Here is a 22,710-nt window from a genome sequence, read left to right on the forward strand (position 1 = left end):
TCTAATTTAGAGCATTCGTATTCGTCTATTCCACCGCTCTCAAAGCTGGAGCTCGGTGCGATTCGCTCCCCGGATCTAATAATTCACCAGCACCGGGGCTTTTTATAGGGTTTTAATTTTAATTTGGAATTATCTCATCTTTTCTCAATGTTATGAGTGAAACGCGTTGGAAACGGACAAGTGCTATCCAGGGGCCTCACTAGATGGACGGCTGAGATATGCTTTCCGAGAGGCAACGGCGGGGTTTTTCCGATTTGCAAATTGTTATATGGTTCGTTGGGGCTGAGAGGAAGGGAGAAAGGAGGGGGGAGATGCGGGAGGAGCAGAGGGAGACGAGGAGGAGGGCTCACAGCAGTTCCAAACCCGGCGAGGAGGTCGAATCCGTCGAGTTAGTTCAGCATCAAGTAAATTTTTCTTCTTCTATCCTTTAAATTTTAAATTTTCAGTAGGGATCCAATCTCGGTTCCAATTAGGTTTGTTTGGGCATTGGGGTTATACAAAAATTGGGATATTTTTGACGTGCCATAAAATGCGGTCTGAGTCCAATATTACAGATGGAGTAGACTTCTATCTAGTTGGAAGTGGGAAAAAGAATCTTAGAAAGCGATTGAAGTCTATAAAGGAAATTGGACAATGTTAAATTCCTTGGTAATTGAGTTGGAATGCCTTAGGATCTGATTGGTTAAGAGCTTACTCAATGATTCATTTAGCAATCATAATTCATACCTTTTATACTCTTATATAATATTCGCATACCTCATTGTCTTGATGGGATGAGTTCGTGATCAGTATAATGCTTGAACCATCTCATATGAATCATCACAAATAGAAGCAAACTCTGGAAACTTGTATGATCAATGTTGCTTTTGTTCTAGCCATCAATGTAAATGCTTGAATCCTTGCAATATCTCTGTGGTCGGACTTTGTACTTCTAGGAGTACATCCATGTGCTACTTGCACCACTCCTTAGTTGCATAGCTTTTGTGAGTCAGTACAAGGAGAATAATCCTCAGTGTAAGTGCAAGAATAGAATTAGTCTAGGCCCTATTTGATGAAGATTATGATGTGTTTATATCCGATGAGTTGGGTATGGAAGAAAACTTGGAAAAGTTGGATTGTGAAAAGTGTGAAATATTGAAAAATCGATGTTGAAGTGGTAAGCTTCATACCAAAAGGCAAAAGTGTGAGCAAAATAAATTGTCAATGCTTGTATCTTATGGCCTCAGTTAACTATACAAAATCAAGAATTTATCTTTGCAAAAGGTTGGTGTAGGAGCATTGCAGATTAAATGATCAACATTGTCTGGTGTTGGACAAAGGACACAGGTGTCTAGTGTTCAGGTTTCCTGGAGAATCTGATAGGTAACTTTAGGAACTAGATTAAGGGACAATACATGATAATTTTTTTACAATATAGATTGGTATGTAGGGATGGCAATGGATCGGATATGGGTCAGATCAATCCATATCTGTATCCATCTCGCAAGTAGAAACTTCATACCCATATCTGTCCCGTACTCGCCTTGGGTCGGATCGGGTTGGATCAAGTAGAGACGTAGATTGGATTGGATCGGATAAATAAGAGAGGTTGGGTCGGGTCGTGTTCATATAAATAATATAAAATCATTATAATTTTGAAAGGGGGATATATATTTAGATTGTATTAGGTCGGGTTCGAGGTGGGATATACCATTATCCGTATCCGACCCAATCTATTTCGGATATTTTTTCTAGAACCCATACTTGTCCCAGGTTTTAATCAGATCGGACAAAATCCACCCCATTCAGGTTGGATCAGGTATCTGGTGGGTTGGCCATAATTGCCATCCCTATTGGTATGATCCTATACTAGTCAATATACACCATTATGATTGCAAGGATTCCATTGTATTGCCTACGTTATTGCCTGGTATAAAATGGATTATAAATTCAAATTTTATCTGATTTGTGTATCTCAGACAAAATAAATTGAACTTCCAACTCTATCCTAGCTGTCCATTTATGCCTTCTAGGAACTTCTAAAAAGCCTTTATTGGATCAACATATAAGCTTCTAAATATGCAACATAACTTATTTAATCTTGTAGGAAATTTTTTAAAGAAGAATATTATTTCTAATGCTAAAATGCATGATAGATAGAATATCCACCAATTATGACTTACATTTGCTTGTCACTAAAGCTTGTAATGAGATATGAGTGCTTAAGTATTTAGTGATTCAATATTATTCTCGGCACCATGCTCCTAAGAATGAATTCTGAAATGAAGTGGTCTTTACTTAAGAAACTGGTGTTGCCCTTCAACCCAATTTTAGGGCCATTGCATTTGAGTTTTTTTTTAATGAAAAATCAAGGCTGATATGTTTCCCTGTTGTCAATTTCATGTCTGGATTTGGAGCACAGTTACCTTCTTAGGAGTATAGCAGACAATTTGTAAGGTTATTTGTTGGCATACTTTGAGAGAACAGTAGACGCACTTCCAAGGAACAAGTTAATTGATGCTTTATTATTATACTAGATTCTATCACCTAGAGATCTGATATACTGTTTTCTCTTTTCTTTTCTTGTGCTTATTTGTTCTTTCTGGGGTAGTTATTCTTCTTTCTTGCTCGTCATGTAATTGGGCTGAACATGAAGCTTATTAGTGGAAGCTTTTAATTTAGTAAATGTTAGCCACTTGCTTTGGTTATTATGAATATTGTTCTTAGGTGCCCACTGTCGGTCTCTTTACTAGTAGAGCCCATGTGAAGTCATCACAAGCATGATTCTCATCTTCGTCTTACATCAACAATCCTTGCCTTTCTTGATATATTTTATAACAACCATGAACCCTTTCCTAAATGATGCCAAAAGTTATTATTTGGGTTACTTGGCCTTGTATAAGTACCCAAGATCTCCCATAGCATACAATAATATGCGATTAAGCACATGTTCAGGGGCTATCATATACTCTTCCTGTTTAAGTCTTGATGTCTTCATTAGGCTAAGAGTTCAAATCCAATCAGAAACACCATGGTTGGTCTGTAGTCAGCCCAAAAAAAGACCCATGATGTAGTGTTCTCTGGTCTATGTGGGCCATAGACTGAGTTTGTTTTGATACCATTTGTAGTGACCTAGGCCTTCACCCAAAAAGGATAAGCTGGAAGGTGTTATTTTGGTTCTTTGGCTTTGTATGAATGCCCAAAATCTTTCCCAGTGCACAACTAGTGTGGGACTAAACATATGCCTACATGGGCTTTCACATATTCTCATTATTCTCATCACTAAACTTAAGAATCCTATACATCTAGTTATTAGCAACATGCTACCATTGTATGTAGTGTTGGGGCACCAAATTTTGAAAGTTTGATGTGCTTGATTAAACCTATTGAAGAACAAAATTTTGTGCAACCTTAACTCATGGTTTACTATTTTACGAACTCAAAACTTCGACGGCCTGAAAGAAGATATCATTAAGATATGTACAAGAGCATGAGAAAACTTATGTTTGATTTGGGCATTGCTCATGTAATAAAATGTATAGATCTTAAGGCCAGCCTAAAGGCTAGTCAGGTAAATGGTCAATGTCCGTGACTGATATTAATTAGATGGTTGTGATCAAGGATTGAAAATCTTACGGGGGAATATTTTGTGTAATTTGTGATGTTTGTAGTCCCAATCTAATATCTAGATACATGGATCATTTGCACTGAATATTCTGATGAACCCAGCATTATTTAGTTTGATGGATGGACAAGATTGTCAATGATAGTTTGGTGTTAAGAAGTTCTTTTTAGTAAGGAAAAAGTGCTGCTGCCTGAAGAAGGAAAGCAGCTTTGCAGATAATCAGTTGATCTGGTGGATGAGAAGTTGAGTATACATTGCATCAGGATACATTCCAATATGTATACATATACAACTATGTAGATGAATACATGATTAATCATAGTTCATAGGCCATGGCATCATAGGTGGGTTTGTGAGTTCTCATACGTGAGTGTCCTAATTCCTTAGGAGGGATGTGAGGAGTTTGTTCCAAAAAGTCTTTGTGGTCATTGTTGGTCAGATTTTGTTTTGATTTCTCTGGCTTATCCTTGTTCTCCATTTGCTATTATAGTCTTGCTTATTTCCAAGGTTATTTCTTGTGTAGACATACTTTTAAGCTACAATTATGAGGGAATGGTGCATTTACAAGTTGAAGTAAGCTATGCTTTTTCTAATGCAAGCATTCAAAACTAGCATCATACTTTCTTCTTTTGTTTCTAACTAGGCTCAAGCTTGGTTTGTCTCCCAGGCTTTCAACCAAAGTTTGCCATATTGGTTGGTACATCCGGCATATCATGTTGTACCTGTAATTAACCGATATACTGTATAGTACCATATTGACATTTGGTAAACCAAACCTAACCATACCATACTTCATACCAATATTATAATGTGATGGCAATGGTACGGGGTCTGGTACCGAGCCAACGAACCTTGCTTTCAACTCAAAATTAGGTTACTGTACATAGATGTCAGATTTGCTTGATCTTAATACTATATAACCTATAACTATCAATCTATAATAAATCTGTTTTTTGGACATTATCCTTCTAGTTTGTTACTTTGTTAATTATGCATGTAGGTATGCATGTATATATGTGTATATATGTGTACGTGCACGTGCGCGCGCACACAAAGAATATGTTGAGCTTGAATCATGCTGCGCCCACCCAGTTTGGCTTAGGCTCATTTGTTAATTTTCCAAGAGTGTGTCTAGAGTTTGCACTCTATTTCTAAGTTTTTGGGTTACTCTCAATTTGGCTAGTATAGCCAATGTGCATCCCAAGTACTTGGACTTAAGGCATTGTTTAAGACAAAATGAAGGGCAAGGCTTGGTTAGCTGAGATGTCTGTACCATCTGAGATCCAGTAATCTCTGTCTCTCATGCAAATTCTATGTTTTTGCTTTATAATTAGATTAGGTAAGCATCAGCAGTGATGAGCATATGATCAAATGCTGAAGAATTATATATATATATATATATATATATATATATATATATATATATATATATATATATAACTGTTCTGTGTTGATGACCTTTATTCAGTCTCTGAACCACTTCTCTTATTTGCTACAATCTTGTAATATTTTGTTTTATTTTGGAATTGTTGGCTTTTAACTTTTACCGTCTTTGGTTTGATACTCTTCAAAGCCATCTTTATATATGGCTTCTGCATTCAGATGTCTGGACATTTTATTCATTTCATAACTTTTGTGATTTCAATAAACTCATTTGATTTTTGAATCAGAATAATTGTTTTTGACAAGTGATAGGTAATTATTATTTTAGATTTAGAAGATAGTTCTTCATCATCCAAGCATGATATTTATCTGATTAATTAATTCCAATATTTTTTCATGTTCAGTATCTATAAAGGTTGTTAGTAAGGAAGAGCTATCTCAGTCATTTTCTATGAGTGGAGATACCTTTCCGGTTGATCAGAAAACTCCATATTGGTGGCGTATTGCAGTAAATATTCGCCTCTCACTCCAATATGGTCTTTATTATTTTGTTTTGATGTTTCCTACGAAACTTAAATTAGCATTTTCCCCCACATTAAATTAGCATATGAATACGCATATGTATCACAAGGTAGTTCTTTGCAATGTTGTAAAAACTGGACTGACCCGGTGGTTGAACCAGTTGAACTGTCAGCTGGCCAGGCATCCATGCCTATGCAGAACATAGAGTAATCAGCTGGACTCTTTGGGCCATAGTTGGCCTTGATGGAGAAACTTGTATGCAAACAGTACTTTCCATGGTTTAGAATTTGGTGAGGGGTAGACTTCCCTTGTCCCCATGGCTGTCGGGCTATTCCTTTGATAAATAGAATATTTCGATTTGTTTTGTCGCATGTGTTTTCAGCCTACATTGTTGAGCTTTCCTTGTTTGACAAGATTTTACTCTACTATCATTTAAATGCCTGAAAGCAGTTCATTTTGTTTATACATCTACATTCAATTGCAGGTTGGGAGGACAGTGATGCAGTCATAGCACATTCTAATGAGTATTCAGAATGATGTTACACTTTCTTATCTGGTGACCTTGCGAGAAACACCTGGCTCTTGAAGTCTATGAAACCTGATCTAGACCACTTTTTTACAAAGTTAAGGTATGCAATTTGCCATGTTGCTCTTTCTTCCCTCGGCTCAATTTTTTTTTTTTTTTCTGTGTGCCTCTAGATGTGTGATTGGATGGACTTGGTTGAATATATTGGTACATGGTGTCATTGAACAATCCTTTGTCCTGTTTGGTTGTATGGTTGTAAGATGCAGGAGCCATACGCTTCTATGACCACTTTTCAGATATCTCGGTGGATGGCGATGTTTTTGTTCTCTTGTCATGAATAGCTTCCTGTGTTTTTACATGTTCTGACATGAGATTTCTCTATCCGAACATGTGCTAATTTGTTGGCCTATTGGAGTTGCAGAAGCATGAAAGCGAACCTAAAAGCGACGTATCCTGATGCCTTTCCAGATGGTTTGACAACAAAGATCCTGGAACAGACCTGACCTCAAAAAGTGCCTCCGCTGTTGGCGTCAGAGGTTATAATTAAATTGGCTGTTTTGTTATTTGCCCCCATCTAGGTACGGACTTTAGAAGAGATGAAGAGATGACGCACATGAGCACGGATCCTCTATGGTGTGCAGTTTGTACCCCAAAGTGATGTGCAGCGCTTGATGGTCACCATCAGGAGATGGATGGTGATTAAGAAATGCAGCCTTACATGGATAGCCATATATCTCTTGATGGCTGCCTGCTCAGCACTCTATGATGCAAAGCACACACTGCAGAGAATCCTATCATATGTATGTGAACAAGTGAGGCACATTAGTCTGATCAGACTGATGCGCATTCAATATATCCTGGGGCTTAATTGGTGCTCCAGGGCCGTGCATGCTTCGCAATTCAATTTCTATTACGTTCTAAGATGTGATTACGTACAGATATCAGTGACTTTACCGTAATTCAGTGCATTGATTGATGCATAAATTTTGTGTTTCCAACTTACCTCCAGTCAAAAGTATGTTGTATAATCGAATCTTCCGGTGAAGAGACTGGAAGTTGAGTTTTAATTTGTGCCTTTCCATAACATCTCATCATTTAAGAGATGGATGAACAAGGTTGAAGACCTTACAACTCCTGAGGTTCTCATATAATGTTTTTCAGCTCTTGAAATCCGTACAATTACAATATCTAAGTACATCTATGGATTCATTAATTATGATAGTCCATCATGTGGAAGCATTCAAGTTCAAGAAAATATATCTAGCATCGATCATGACAATTTATGCTTCCACTCTTTAGAACTTTTGATGGAAAAGGGAGCCACATTTGAAAAATAGTTTTGCTTCTTTGTTCTACTGCCGAAGATTTTCATTTAAACAGGAAATGTATACCATATTAAAGCTTATACTCTCTTAACCCAATTATCATAGTTCCATTAGAAGCATGGCTTGTCTTGAAAATCTCATGTGATTTGATAAAAATTGAATCTATTTTAGGTAATCATCTTATATAAGAGCAAACTATATCAAAAAATGTTTATCAAAGACTATGGCAAAATATAAAATCAAATTTATCCTGTGACAATTTTATGCAATTGAGATTTGATATTTTTATCCCAATAAGAAAGTGGTGCCCAAAAAGATGGGGGCTAAGCAGTAGAGGGAGAAGGGAAAGAACACTAAAATCAAAGAAATTTAAACATAAATTTCATTTCAAATTGTTCACTGTTTTTTTTTTTTTTTTGCCTACTTCATATCTATTTATATAGACAAAAGATAACTCTTCGTGACTTCATGCATTTAATGCTTATAATTTTTTAAAAATAAATAATTAAATACTTTCACAAATTCTCAAAGATACACGTGTATCATATTTGTAAAATCTGAAAATCCTAAAGGTGTATTTAACGCTAATAACACGTAATCAAAGTATAATAACTGCTAGCTAAAAAATAATATTATTTTTACTAGATTTTATACTAAAATGGACTAATCAAAGCAGTAGATAAAGTTGTGACAAGAATTGAACTATAGTTCATATGCTAGTGATTTGCAAACACAAATTAGATCGGAAAAATAAGAGGTGGTTGTTGTTACAAAGTGCATCAAATTTCTTTTCGTTTTAAACACTGTTCAATCCTCTTGTTTCTGATAGTTTCTGTACTTTTAAGATATGACAATTTGAATAGGTTTTGGGACTGAGTTCTTGTGATGGAAAACTTAAAATGCAGTGTTCAAAGAAGTGTAAGTTGCTTTGTCCATCAGAAGAAGGTCAATAATAAAATTAAGATTCATGATTGCAAAATCGATACAAATAAACTTTCAAACACCAACTAGCAAAAATTGGCAGTTATTCTTTACTAGACTGTAGCTGGTGTGGTAATACAAATTCCTATCCTACCTCCATATTTTTTCAACATTGAAATCTAACCAAGGGATAGATACAAATAAAACCTAGAGGTAGAGATTTATGAAGTTACAAATTAATACCAAAAAAAAGGGGGATTACTATGTCATTAGTAGGGGTGCAAATGGGGTCAGATTGGATTGGGTCATGAGTGACCCCGATCCTCATTTGCCCTGGTTTGCTGATCGGATCCTAATGTTGGATTTAGACTTAACTAATAGAAGATCGGGTTGAGTAGGATCTACGGTCAAAATTTTTGACCTAACGGATCATTTGGGTCGTATCAGATCCATGTATAACTTGATCCCAACTCAAAAAATTTGGATCTAGATCAGATTCTATTCAAACATATTCAATTACATTTTAATTATCACATAGCTAACTATTAGTAACCACATAAAATAGACAATAAACAATATTACTCTCAATACATATTATGATATAAAAATAATTTTAAACCTATCTTTATATTAAAGATATTGGTTATTTATATAAATCTTAAATCATAACTTAGAAGCTGAATTAGGTTCCAATCCTAATGGTATACTGGGTTCGAATTGGATTTGGTCAGATACCAATTCAGTAAACCCAAGCTCAACCCAAAAAGTGGAATAGATTCAATTTTAGAACCCGACCTGACCTCATGGGTCCTTTAAAATGGGTCAGATTAGCTCTCTCTATGTGGGTTAGGCCGGATCAGATCACAGGTCAATCCGATCTATTTGCAGTCTAGTCATTAGCTAAGAATAGATGAATGGGTTTCTTTCGCCTACAATGTCCAATTTATTTAATCAAAGATATATATAAAACCTCTTCTTATCACCATCTACAAATTACTCTAGATTGCAAAAAGCTCCTTTCAATTAACATTAAAGGATTGTTGTCACGGGCTAAGAATAGATAAATGAGTTTCTTTTGCATACAGTGTCTAATTTTTTTAATCAAAGATATATACTTCTTTCTATCACTATTTACAAATTACTCTTAACTTGGAAAAAGCTCCTTTCAATTAACATTACATTCCCAATTAATGTTAATCGAAGATAAAAAATAAATAATCATTAACCTTCAACTTAGTTTAAATTTAGAATTTAAATCCTATGGGATGAGGATGTCTCGATATCTTCATGGAATAGAACGCTTCATTACCATCCCAGTGATAGTCTTGATCAAGTATTTCATAAGCACCCTCAGTCTTTATCCCATTCTTTTTTTTTTCTTTTCTTTTTCTTGCTTTCTTTTCTATTCTTTTTTCTTTACTTTCTTCTTTTTTACTTCCTTTTTCTTTACCTTGCTTGCTTTTTTTTTTTTCTTTATTTTCTTTATCCCTTCTTATGCTTCTTTCTTTCTTTTCTTTTTCTTCTTTTTCTTTCCTTTCTTTCTATCTTTCTTTCCTTTTATTCTTTTTTTGTCCTTCCCTTTTTTTGTTTCGTTTTTCTCCTTCTTTTCTTTCACTTTTTCTTTTCTCATTTTTCTTTCATTTTTTTCTTCTTTTTCTACATAATGAGTTTTTCTTTTTCTACATAGTGAGTTTCAGAGTCTCGACCCCATCCCAATCTTATTTTTGCATAGGAATGAGATAGGATGATTGGAATGCCCCCATCTTGTCGGGATTTAAAATCTTGATCTAAACCTTCTCCTTTCCCTAGATAAAATACTAGTCGAATTTGTTCTAGGTTTAGTTGGGCATGGGTCAAAATCCCATCTTTCCTCTTCCACACTCTCTAGAGTAGAAGGGAAAAAAATGGAGCTTTGTGCTTGCCTTCAGCACCTCCGAGCCTAGCCACAATGGCTTTTCCTCTTCTTTCTCTACCTTGAAGAACTAAATATAGGGAGCATAGATATCCTTCTCCAGGAGTGGTACTGATCACAGGTGAAGATATACATGATGGGGAGGGGGCATGCTTTCTAAAATATATATATAGATTTTTTTAATCAATTTATAATTAGGAATAAGAAAAATTTATATGTAATATAGAAAAATATTGAATATTTTTTGCAAAAAAATTTAGAAAAATATGTAAGCAAAACTCTACTAATTTATGAAGAATGATTCTTTCAATAAAACTCCATAGCAGAAATATAATATCCTGATCCAAATAGGCCAATACTGAACAAGGACAAGTCTGCTTGATCGATCCAACCATCAAAAAGTAGCCAAAAATGCTTGGCATGAGTTTTAAAGCATCGGCCAAAGAAAAAAAATAACAATGGAAAAGACTTTCGATGGAAGTCTTCCTCCCAAAATCGATGGAGTCCAAATCTAAGCGAACTTGGACTCCTCTCTTTTGCCTATTTAAAGAGCTCAAGTCCTTTGTAAAATCCACCATCGCTGGCCACCATCTATCTTTAGAGAAGTTCTCTTTTTCTTCTTGAGTTCGCCGTAACCTTTTATCGTGCCTACTGAAAATCGGGGTTGGAGAGCTCACCAAAATCTAAGGTAAGCTCTGGCCTTCCTCTTTCTCTTCCCGTTGTCTCCATAGCCTTAGGCAACATCAATAGCCATTGATTTCGATAAAAAAACTAAGAAAGAAAGTCTCATATTTTCTAATCTCTCTCTTTCCTTTTTTTGGATCATGTCTACTGCTAGTGCTCATCACCAAAACCCCCTACCTCTTTCCTTGTTGGCTTCTAGCCTATGCTGAAGCCCCAGTCACTGGTGAGCAGTCTGGTACCCAAGAATAATCAAAAATAAGGATCTTGGTTCAACCCAATTTTGGTCTGATTTTTGCTTTTTTATTTTGCTGACTGATCGTCACTGCTGACTACTGATCTGAGATCTTTTGACTGCACCATTGCAGCCCCAACCACCATGGGCCACAACCATCTTAGCGGTGCTCCTATGTTTTGGGAATAGATGGGGAACAATATCGCTTATTTTTACTAAGAACCAAAAGAAGAGAAGAAAAAAAAGAATGGAAGAAGAAAAAGAAGAAAAAAAGAGAAAATGAAGGGAGTTTCTCTCTCTCTTCTATCTCTTCCCCTACTTTCTCTCTCCATTTTTTTCTCTCTAGAAAATTCTACTCTCTCTTTATAAGTTTCTATTTCTAAAGCGGCTCTTTCTAGATTGTCTCTTTTCTAGAATTTTCTGGATCTTAGATGGATTTTCAATAACTTCAATAGATCTTGATGAAGGGATCTTAACCAATGGCTATCGAACAATTTATCAGTCCCCATTTTGATTAGACTGAACATTATTAGATTTTACCATTGATTGTACCCAAACATCTTAGCTTGATTCTTGAATTATAGTTGATCAATTAGATATCTTAGATTGAACTCACTAGGATGTTGGGCATTACCACATGGCTAGCCATGTAAAGATTTTGAGATTTAAGATTTTTATTCTGAAAATAATCATGGTTAAATTTTGATAAAAATAAGATTTTGGATATTATATTTTGAAAGAGAATTTTGGAAAGCTTGTTGTTTGTGCAAGATTAAGATGGCTCTACATCGGATGAAAAGAGCCACTTAAGATATTGCTAGAGAAATATCGAACCAACAGGGTGGAGGTATTTCTCAACAAGTTGGTGGCGTCTCTTAGTAGAAAGGTTTCTCAGCAAGTTGGTGGCGTCTCTTAGTAGAAAGGAATCATTTATCCTACTAGGAACATCCAAATGGAGTAACAAAAACTAAACATAGCTCAAATAATACATACATTAGTTGATTTTATACAATTGTAATAGTAGTTGTAGTAATAGTTACTATAATAATAGCAAGTGCAACAACAAACACAGCCACCATAAGGATATGGAGAACAGTAGAAGCAACAAAGTAATATTGTAGAATTTAAGAAGTTATCTCCATCGGCGTTCAAGGGAACTATAGAATCTTTGAAAGTTGGGAATTAGCTTATGGAGATGAAGAAATCATTTACTGTTTTAAGACGATGTAATGATAAAAAAAAATTGTATGTATCATACATGTTGCAAGGTGAGACGTTCAATGGGCAGCATAGATTAGAATATAAATATGAACAAGATGGAGAACAACTCACCTAGGAGAGATATTAGAGGATATTTTATGATCAATATATTTTTTTGGAGTATAAGGACTCAGGAAGGGCAATAATTTATTTATTTGAAACAAAGAAAATGACAGTTGCAGAATATAAAGCTAAATTTATAGAGCTTGCCAAATTTATTCCTTGATTGGTTGAGGAATGTATTATTGAATATATAAATTTAAGATAGGATTAAAGATAGAAATTAGAAAGTAAATAGTACCATATGAATTAACTATGTACATAGATATAGTGAATAGAGTGCTGATAATTGAAAGAAAAGTCAATGAGAAACATGCAGCAAGAAAAAAAAATTTAAAGAAGAGAAATAGGTTAAATGAATATCAAGGGCAGAATAGTAAAAATACTAAGAGTTCAAACAAGAGACTAGTAAATAAGAATTCTAGACTGAGTGATAGTGTTAAGTGTTCAAAGTGCCATTATATGATCTCTAATAGGATATCAAAATACCAGCGTACAATTTCTATTGGCAGAGTTCAAAGTATGAGTGCATAATCTCACTGGCATGGTATCAAAATACGAGCGTATAATCTTCACTGATAGGATATCAAAAATAGAGTCTGATTATGAATCAAAATCTATCACAAATCAAAATATTTTTCTTAAAATATATTTCATATTCCAGTTCAAAAAATTTATAAACCATATGACATCAAACTCAATCGAACAATTTATATCAAATTCAATATATTTGATTTAATATTTTAAAAATAGATATATTCGGTAATTCAAAATACTATATATGAATTCATAAATCATGAATAATTCAATATAATTTTTTTTATAATTCATTGATAAATTTAGAAAAAGTAAATTATTAGTTTATCTTGCAAGTAAAACTAACCAACTGATCAAATTAATGCTAAAAATCTTTTTTAGAACTCATCACTATTATATCGAAAACTTGTATATTTTGCGGTGCAAGAGCATATACTCTTTTTTAGATTTGAGATTTTAAGCTTTCATTCTTATTTTATTCAGTTATTGAGATAAGTTGACTCGCTATTTTTTATGAACATTCAGCTATTTTATTGTGAAGAGATGTCTTGCATACTTATGAGGAGAGTTCTCAATGAGTATATGGTGATTATCATGATCTCTGGCTTACAGTTTGGATCGGAGGCATGACAAAGAATTATGTCAAAGAATCCATAATTTTCAAATTTATGTAACAGTCTCGCAGTAGCTGAGCTCTAAATGATCATACAAAAAATTCATAAGAAATTAATGAATGCATTTGCACACAAAAAATATTAAGGAAAAAAAAAAGAAAAAGAAATCACCTTGCCATAAAGAATCACCACTTCAAGCAGGGCTGCTGCCTCTCCTTTTGTTCCGATTTCTCAAAACAATTTAGAGAAAAACTAGAAGATAAAAGAAAATAGGTTGTTTAGGTGCAAAATGTCCTAAAAGGAACATACAATGACAGAGTAGCTCATACGAGACTACGTAGTTTCCCAACAAAATCAGCTGAATAAATTAAGAGGAATGAAATGTAAATAATTTCAAAGCAAAGGTTTCATATAGCTAAAATATCAACGTGGCAAATCGCACGATTATAAGTTGATTAGAATTTAGTGCACAATTGCATGATGTGCTCGGCGGCAACTCTTGCAAAGCTAGTAGTGTTAACACATAGCCTTTTCCCTTTAGAGACCACCCAAAACTCTGCAATAAGGCACAGTTATAGTGATAAAATTGCAAGCAATATTACTTCTAGCATACAGAAATATGGAAACACAATGATCTATTCTGTTCCATCATCTATAAAATACTGAAATCGTGCATAAATCAACATGGGCAAAAATGACCACATTAGAAAGTTACTCTCAATCAATCTAGAAAGATGGAGCAAGATGTGCAACCATTCACAGACCAATAAACCCCTTTCATAACCCATTAAATAACTTGGGAATGGCTGAAAATACGGAATAATGACTAGTCTTGTGTACAATAGTGTCACAATGCCCCTGCTTTTAGAGACGCATGCTCGGTAAATTCAGCTACTAAAGGTGTATATGGCAAAAATATCATATGGCTTCAATCAAAATCCTGTATTCAGAAGGACTTAATATAGTCCAACTATAAAGAAATTAAAACAACAACTAAACATACCAGTTCCAAATTAGTAACTACTAGATAAATCTTAGAATTTAACCATAAAAAAAAAAAAAAAGAAAGGAATTGATTGATCAAAAAGAGTCACGTTTGAATAAAAGTACATACTGATTAATCAATTATAATTTGAATAAGACAGCATAAAAGTAAAATGATATATGTCACGAAAACTAAAAATTCCAAAGAAATCTAAAGTAGTGGCGACAACAGTTTTAGCATAGAAAAAGTGATCTCGAAGATTAAGAAATTGGAATTCCAAGCTAAAGAGCATAATTTTTATCATGACCTCCTATACAATATACATATATGGAGATGGGCTGGGCTCAGGTCAACTGGATTTTGGCTCATATTTGATTAAATTCCATCTTTCCAATTGATGCGCATCTTGATGTAGTCTCTTTGGTTAAAGAGAAAGAGCTATGGCTGTTTGGATGACCTAGCGAGGGGAAAAAAATCCAACTTTAATAGGTACGGGATGGGGGACCATGCGCGTCCAGTCCCTGACTCCCTCCCTCCCTCTCTCATTTTAGATACTCTCCATTGGGCTCTTTCTTGCTATCATATCATCCCTACTCTCTCTCCACTGACAAGTACTCACCAGAACCTTACTCTCTCGCTGTCTCCCTCTACATTGGTCCTCTTTTGCCATCTCTCTCTCTCTCTATCTTCGAGCCTTAAAATCTTCTTCGTCTCTCTTTCTCTCAGCATCCCCTGCCCCCTCTCTCTATTAAACAAACCCATCCCTCTCCCTCACTCCATCATTGGAATGCAAGTCCCTCCCTCCTTCCTCTATATCTCATCGGCGGTCCTTAATCTCTGATGTCATCTCAAAATCCCAAGTCCTCCCCAATCCCCAAGTCCCTCCTTCGAGCTCTTTCCCAACTCCAACCCATCATCAGCCCTCCTTCGAGCTTTTTCCCAACCCTGACTTGTTGTTGGCCCTCTTTCGAGCTCTTCTCCAATCCCTATCCATCACTTTTTTTCCTAACCCACTCCCCCTCACCTCTCTACTATCAGAAAACCCACTTCCTTAGCTATTGGAGACAATGCGCTGGAAGACACGTTTGCTCTCTGAAATCAAGTCTGGAGGAAAAATTTTATCAAAAGTTATTTTAAAATTTTATTCAAGTTTGAAATTGTTAGGATGATTGATTTTTAAGGGAAAAACCAAAACTTGATTAGATCATTAATTTCAAATGGCACTCCTTTTTATTCAATGTCTCCTAAGTCACTTCTAAATTGGATAACATAATAACATCAAATTAAGTGCCACTCAATTTTCAGATTTAAAAATAATAACCAAAATCTGATTTAAAATAATGAATGCTAGATTGTTAAACCATGGTTATTAGCTAATATTATATATGCCATATTTGTAATATATTGGCTTGTATCAGATAAAATAACCAGGCTCAATGTAATATTAGAAAGAGCCTATATAGTCGTAGAAAGTTCCTCATGCAATGAGACACTAATGTATCATCGTGATTCATGAAAATCGTTACCACATATAATGGCTGAATTATTAGTTGCAGTGCTAAAATGCAATTGAGCTTTTTATGACTTGACATGCTAAAATCCATAATTTGTGCATGGAGATTCAAAAATAAATGGTAATCATACTAATATGTTAAAATACACAATAAGGCATATGAATTGAAAATTTGCACTACTAATTGTGATGTATAAAGTTTGATACATCGATTTATTAGTATTCTATTTAACCTAGAGCATAATCTAACTTAATAATCATCATAGTGTGTTTGCTACATAGTATCCCTGATTGAAGATATGGCAAGAATTAGGGGTTAAGTGGTAGAAATTGCATAGTCATGTAGCACAATCAAGGAAAAAGAAGTTGACAGCATTAGGGTTATAGGATGTAGGTATGTGACCTTTAGTTTTGGATTTGAGGGTCTAAATTATGTCTTTGTGGAGCGTAACCATTTGGTGTTTATGCCATAGAACTTAGCCTTTTCAAAACTACCCTTAATCAAATTAATGCTTACTGCTTTATTCATCCCAGATGCATATTATTTTATTCATACTATTCTTATTTAAAATTAATTATTCTTACTTGAATGAAATCGTATGTGACATGAAAGATTTTTAGCTACTGTGATAGACACCTAGCACAAGGGGCTCAAGTTAGAGGATATTCTTATTGTAAAAGAGTTTTCTAATATTTTTTTAGATAATGTACCAAGGTTATTGCCTGATAGGGAGATTGAGCTTTTCGTTGATTTGATTTCTGACATTAGTCAAATTTCCAAAGCTTCATACTGAATGGCTCCAGTAGAACTAAAGGAATTGAAATCGCATTTACATGAATTACTAGATAAGAGATTTATCAGACCTAGTGTATCTCCTTGGGGTGCTCTAGTATTGTTTGTGAAAAAGAAAGATTGGAGTCTTTGGCTTTGTATAGACTATTGGAAACTAAACAAGATAATAATATAAAGCAAATATCCCTTATTAAGGATTGATGATTTGTCTGATCAATTGCAAGGAGCACATATCTTCTCAAAAATTGATCTTTGTTCTGGTTCTACCAACTAAAGATAAGGACAATGGATGTGCCAATGACAGCTTTCAAAACTAAATATGAACATTATGAATTCTTGGTCATGCTCTTTGGACCGACAAATGCGCTTGCAATCTTCATAGATCTCATGAATCAGGTGTTCAAACCCTATTTACATATATATGTGATAGTGTTCATGAAGATATCTTGGTCTACTCAAAAAGCCCATAAAAGCATAAGAAACATCTGAGGATAGTATTGCAAATTCTTAGAGAAAGGAAGCTATACGCTAAGCTTTAGAAATGTTAGTTCTCGTTGGATAGTATCACTTCTTTTGGACACATCATCTCCAAGGTTAGAGTTTCCATTGACCCAAAGAAAGTGAGGCAGTAGTTGAGTAGAGTCAATCTTCTAATGTGTTCAAGGTGCATAGCTTCTTGGTAATGACTGGATATTATTGGAGATTTGTTGAAGGATTCTTTCGAATTGCCATGTCCCTATCTCATTTGATCCAGAAGCGAGTTAAGTTTGAATGGATAAATGATTGCGAGCAAAAGTTTCAAGAGTTGAAAAGATGGATGGTGATCGCTCTAGTGTTAACTATTCTGATGGGAGCAGAAGGATTTACCATCTATAGTGATGTATCTCATAAAGGTCTTAATTGTATTCTAATACAGAATAGAAAAGTAATAGTTTATACCTCTAGACAGTTAAAGTCATATGAGTTGAACTATCCTACATATGATTTAGAGTTCGTAGCTGTGATTTTTGCTCTAAAATAGGAGGCAGTATTTGTATGATGAGTATTGTGAGGTTTTTACTAATCATAAAAGTTTAAAGTATATCTTTACTCAAACAGAGCTGAACTTGAGACAAAGAAGATGGTTAGAGCTATTAAAGAATTATGATTTGACTATAAGTTACCATCTGGAGAAGGTAAATATTGTAGGTAATGCTTTGAGTAGAAAGTTTCTAGATGAATTAGTAGTGTTGATTATGTTAGAAAATGGGTAGGTAGCATGCATATATTTCAAAATAATTTTGAACGCAGTGAAAATGATCTAAGTTAAATCCTTTTAACCCCTCATGCAATAGAACATATTTATAATCTACCCATGCCTGGATCTATGACATGCATAATCAAAAAATAAAATACAGATATTTGAGATCAAATCTCAATACCTTGCGCAGGTCGAAATACACGGCAGATGATGATCCATAGATTTGAATGGTTCCTTTAGCCACGCACGTGTCTGGTCTCCACAGGTATCCACACGAGGACTCATTTCGATCAGAGGTAGACGATCCCCCCGAGATGCTAGCTTCCTCACAGAAATCTCTTCTTTGATGGCTGATGTAACTTTTTCTTTAAATATCATAGACCCTCTAGAGATGAAGAAAAATAAGAGAAAGAAGAAGGAAAAGGGGGCTAGGCATATGAGCAGAATTTCTCTCTTTTTCATGCTAAGACGTCCAACTTTTGGAGCCTTTTATAGGGAGAAAGGTGGCATTGAACCAGAGGAGGCATCTATAATTTTTGACACCAAAAATAAGGTGTGGCATGAGAAAGAAATCAGATCTGATTCTTTCTCATCCCAACATCTTTCTTAATGCACCAAGAAAAAATTAGGCACCACCTTTCTTTCCTATAAAGCCTTGATTTGTTTCCTTCTTATCCATATCTAGATTTGAATCAAATTCAAATTAGTTTTAGGAATAAGATGATGAGTCATCACACTATGCCGCCTACCCTCTCTGCACCTCTCTCTTTCATGCAAAAATAATTAACACCAAACTCTTTTAGCGTGTAATATTTGGTGTGAAAGTTAGGGCATGCATAAGGGAGAGAGAGTCCCAATGAGTTGGGACTCTAGGTATTTCTATTTTGGTCTCAATCCAAATCTGATTTGGTTGGACCCAAGGAGAGGAGGGAACCAATCTAATTAGAAATCCAATCTCTTTATTAAATCCTAATCTAATTAGAAATTAATTGAATTCAAATCTTGATCAAATCAGGAATTAGTCTCCCTTGTATTTAGACTTGATCCAATCAAACCCAATTCAAGTCAAACTGAATCCAATTCAATTAGACTTGATCCGGACCTTATTGATCAATCAAATTGAGTCAATTAGCAATTCAATTACTAATTAACCTCTTATAATTTACTAACACCTAGTGAATTACTTAATTATAACTTTTGTATAAGGTTAATCATTAATCATATTGATGATATTATATCCTTCAATGATTCATAATTGTTAATCAACTATCTGATCAGATAAGAACCTCTTTTATATATAACCCTATAAGTTCACTCTGTCTGATAGTGAAATATATTGTGATCTCTACCACAATATCATCGAAACTCCTTTTGCTGGATTGAAATAATTTCAACTCTATCTTTCGAGGGTGATCGATCATCATGATGATGCTCGATGAGTCCCACAATCTATCAGTGACACCTAGCAGTATGTAGTGGTAATCTAGCAGAATGAAAGTATTAAACCTCTAGGTGCTGTTATCGTATAATTCAATCCTTCTATCGTGAGTCCCAACTTGATGGAGGTCATGGAGAACTCGTCAAACCCAATATTAGTCATATGCCAGATTGGCTCAACTCGAGTTCACTTATGAATCCGTGAAAACTCTTTTTTAATATTCACACTTACTTTGACCAAAGACTTTCTGAACTCAGTCTCACGAATCGCATAGAACTTTTCATTTTCTATCAAGATCAATAGATTCCATCTAGGTACATCCTACTCCTAACAAAAAATCTGAATCCATTCAAGTCAACATACACTGCAAGGACTCAAATAGCTATGAGTTCAAATTTAGGTGAAGTCAAACTCAGTAGCCTCACGTGAATAGCCAATGCACCACAGGTCAAAAGATCACTCACATCACTATAGCATCGAGAAAATCACTGATGAGTAAATAGACATCCAAATAGTTCTCATGTTGGTCATGCTCAGTGCAAGTTATTCTCTAGCAACCATTTGCACTCTCATCCCAATGTCTCACACTACAGACTCAAGATTCATCTATTCGAAAGGAGGTGACATGTGTACTGATCTAATTAGATCGATTACTATCCTATGTGATGATCCTCTGATCGGGAGTATTTAAAAATCAACCACTAATAATGTATGTCTCAAATTCTTAATATCTTGAGAATATACAAAATCATCTGTTAATTTTTAAGATAAAATATGTACACATAAAATATGATTGAAAATAAAAATTATCTTTTATTAATAATAAATATTTTATAAGTACAAATATATATCCTAAAATTACATATGTGTTAGCCAACAATTGACTTCTAAAGTCCACATCTAACAAACTCTCATTTGACCTAAAACCAATTAGCCATATACCTAAGATCTATCTCCTCAAGGTAAGCTTCGATCTTCTACTGGCTGAGAGGCTTGGTCAGCAGGTCCGTCATATTTTGCATGGAGTGAACTCTCTGCATCTCGATGAACTTCTTCTCGAGGTATTCACGCATGATGTGGAACCGCTGCTCTATATGCTTGGACTTTTGATGAGATCTGGGCTCCTTAGCAAGGGCAATGGCATCATTGTTATAATAGTACAGTACAATGACATCCGATGGCATCACATCTAGCTCCATAATAAACTTCTTGAACCAAAATACTTCCTTAGCAACTTCAGTGGCGGCGATATACTCGACTTTCATGGTCAAATTTCAATGATCGATTGTTTAAAACTCTTTCAGCTAACTCATTGATATCAGACATGAAATCTGAATCGGTGTATCCTTCCACTTTCAGATCCAATCCTCCACCAAAGATCAAAAACAAATTGTTGGATTTTTTATAGGTGCTAGTGCATATGGATTTCAAAATTTTTCTCAATTTAAAATATAGTAAAAAATTTTGATTAAAATATTTTTAATCTAAGTATGCATTCATCACATGAAAGTACCTATAGATCTAGTTCATATATTGAAATTAACATAAATTGATTTTAAGATAAATGAATGAAAGCATGTAATCAGTTCACATACCTGAATCATTTTTTCTTTGCTTCAAATTTGTAACTGAGGTTGAATCCAATTCAATCCCTGGATCTGAGGCTGAACAGATTTTGAATCAGTAGCATAAGCATCCTGTCTCTATGGATATCCACAGGACCAATCTAGATAGGCTCCTCTTAATCCTACTAGCCTAAACTAAAAGCCTGCATAGACTTGAACCAAGCCTGGATAGGCTTGAAATTATGAACTCTTTTGATCTTTTTTTTTTTATTCTTAAAGAAACCAAGAACCTTTCTTGATTCTTCAACTAATCAAGAAGAACAACAATCAAAAAGTGGTTGTAACTAACTCCCAACAACTTGAGAGGAAGAAGATGAAACCAAACAACAACTTGGCACCAACCAATTGTCACCAAAATAATATTGCCGCACACCTCTCTAAAAGCTCCAACAAGGGGACACCAAGAGAAAGAGAGGGCGTGGGCTAGAGAGAGGAAGGAGAGAGGAGGTGATGGGCATAGTAAAGGTGGCGGCAAGGAAGGAAGGAAGTGAGATAATGAGAGGAGTAAGGCTAGGACCCTTTATATAGACAACATAAGGGTGTCCTAATCAAATTAGGTTCTCTCCTCCTAATCATATTAGAAGTCCTAACTTAAATATACTTGGATCAAATAAATGAGGTGCCACCCATAACTCACCCACACTCACATCCAATGCAAGGCATCCCATTATATAGGACCTAATAAAAAGTCTCAAATAAGCCCATATGGTTTCATAAATTTACTTCAAGGGTTCTCAATGAATAAAATCAAGGAACTCTTTCTTGATTTAATCCAAGTCATAAATTAAACATCCAACCATTGGATCTTACTGAATCAAATTCAATTAGGTTCAAATCAAGTATAGAAATTGGTTAATGCTTATCATATAAGCAAACCAACTATAAGAAAAATTGAGTTCACCTAAGTGCTAGTAAGGTTAACATGAACCCAATAAAATTTTTCTAAATCCATATAAATTGATGCTTTATAAGTCCATTTATTAACCAATCCAGATCTTCTCTTTTTACGTGTGATCTCATAGGTTCAATTCTGTCCGGTAGTGAGACATATCATGATCTTTATCATAGGTTCACTAAAACTTCTTTCAGTAGATCAGAATAATTTCACTCTAACTCGACAAGGATCATTGTTCAAAATGATCCTATTGAGGTTTCACAATCCATCAGTGTCATCTAGCAATATATAGTGGCAACCTAGCAAAATTGAAATAGAACATCTAGGTGTAGTTAATATATGATATAGTCCCTCTATCATGAGTCTCAACTAGATGGTAGGTCATGAATAAATAAATCATCAAACCTTATCATCAGTCATATGATAGATATGATTAGCTCAAGTCCAATAGTAATTTCAAATAAATTTTTTTTCATTAATCACACTGCTATGGTCATAATTTTAAATAAAAACTCTTTTTCATTAATCACACTGCTATGGTCATAGACTTGTGGACTCAACTTCTTAAATCTTATTAGGACTACTCCTCTTTATCAAAGTCAATAGATCCCATATATGCATACATTGCTCGCACAACTCAA

The 22,710-nt window shown here is 34.7% G+C and overlaps 1 long non-coding RNA gene across 1 annotated transcript; it reads left to right on the forward strand.

Annotated features, from left to right (window-relative positions):
* Positions 1 to 7,028, forward strand: LOC105032627 (uncharacterized). The gene is made up of 3 exons (XR_829854.2): positions 1 to 404; positions 5,994 to 6,138; positions 6,457 to 7,028. It is a non-coding gene; the product is annotated as an uncharacterized lncRNA (long non-coding RNA).
* Positions 7,029 to 22,710: the final 15,682 nt, after the last annotated feature.

The sequence above is a fragment of the Elaeis guineensis genome, chromosome 2 (genome assembly GCF_000442705.2).
Source record: "Elaeis guineensis isolate ETL-2024a chromosome 2, EG11, whole genome shotgun sequence".
Taxonomy (NCBI): Eukaryota; Viridiplantae; Streptophyta; class Magnoliopsida; order Arecales; family Arecaceae; genus Elaeis; species Elaeis guineensis.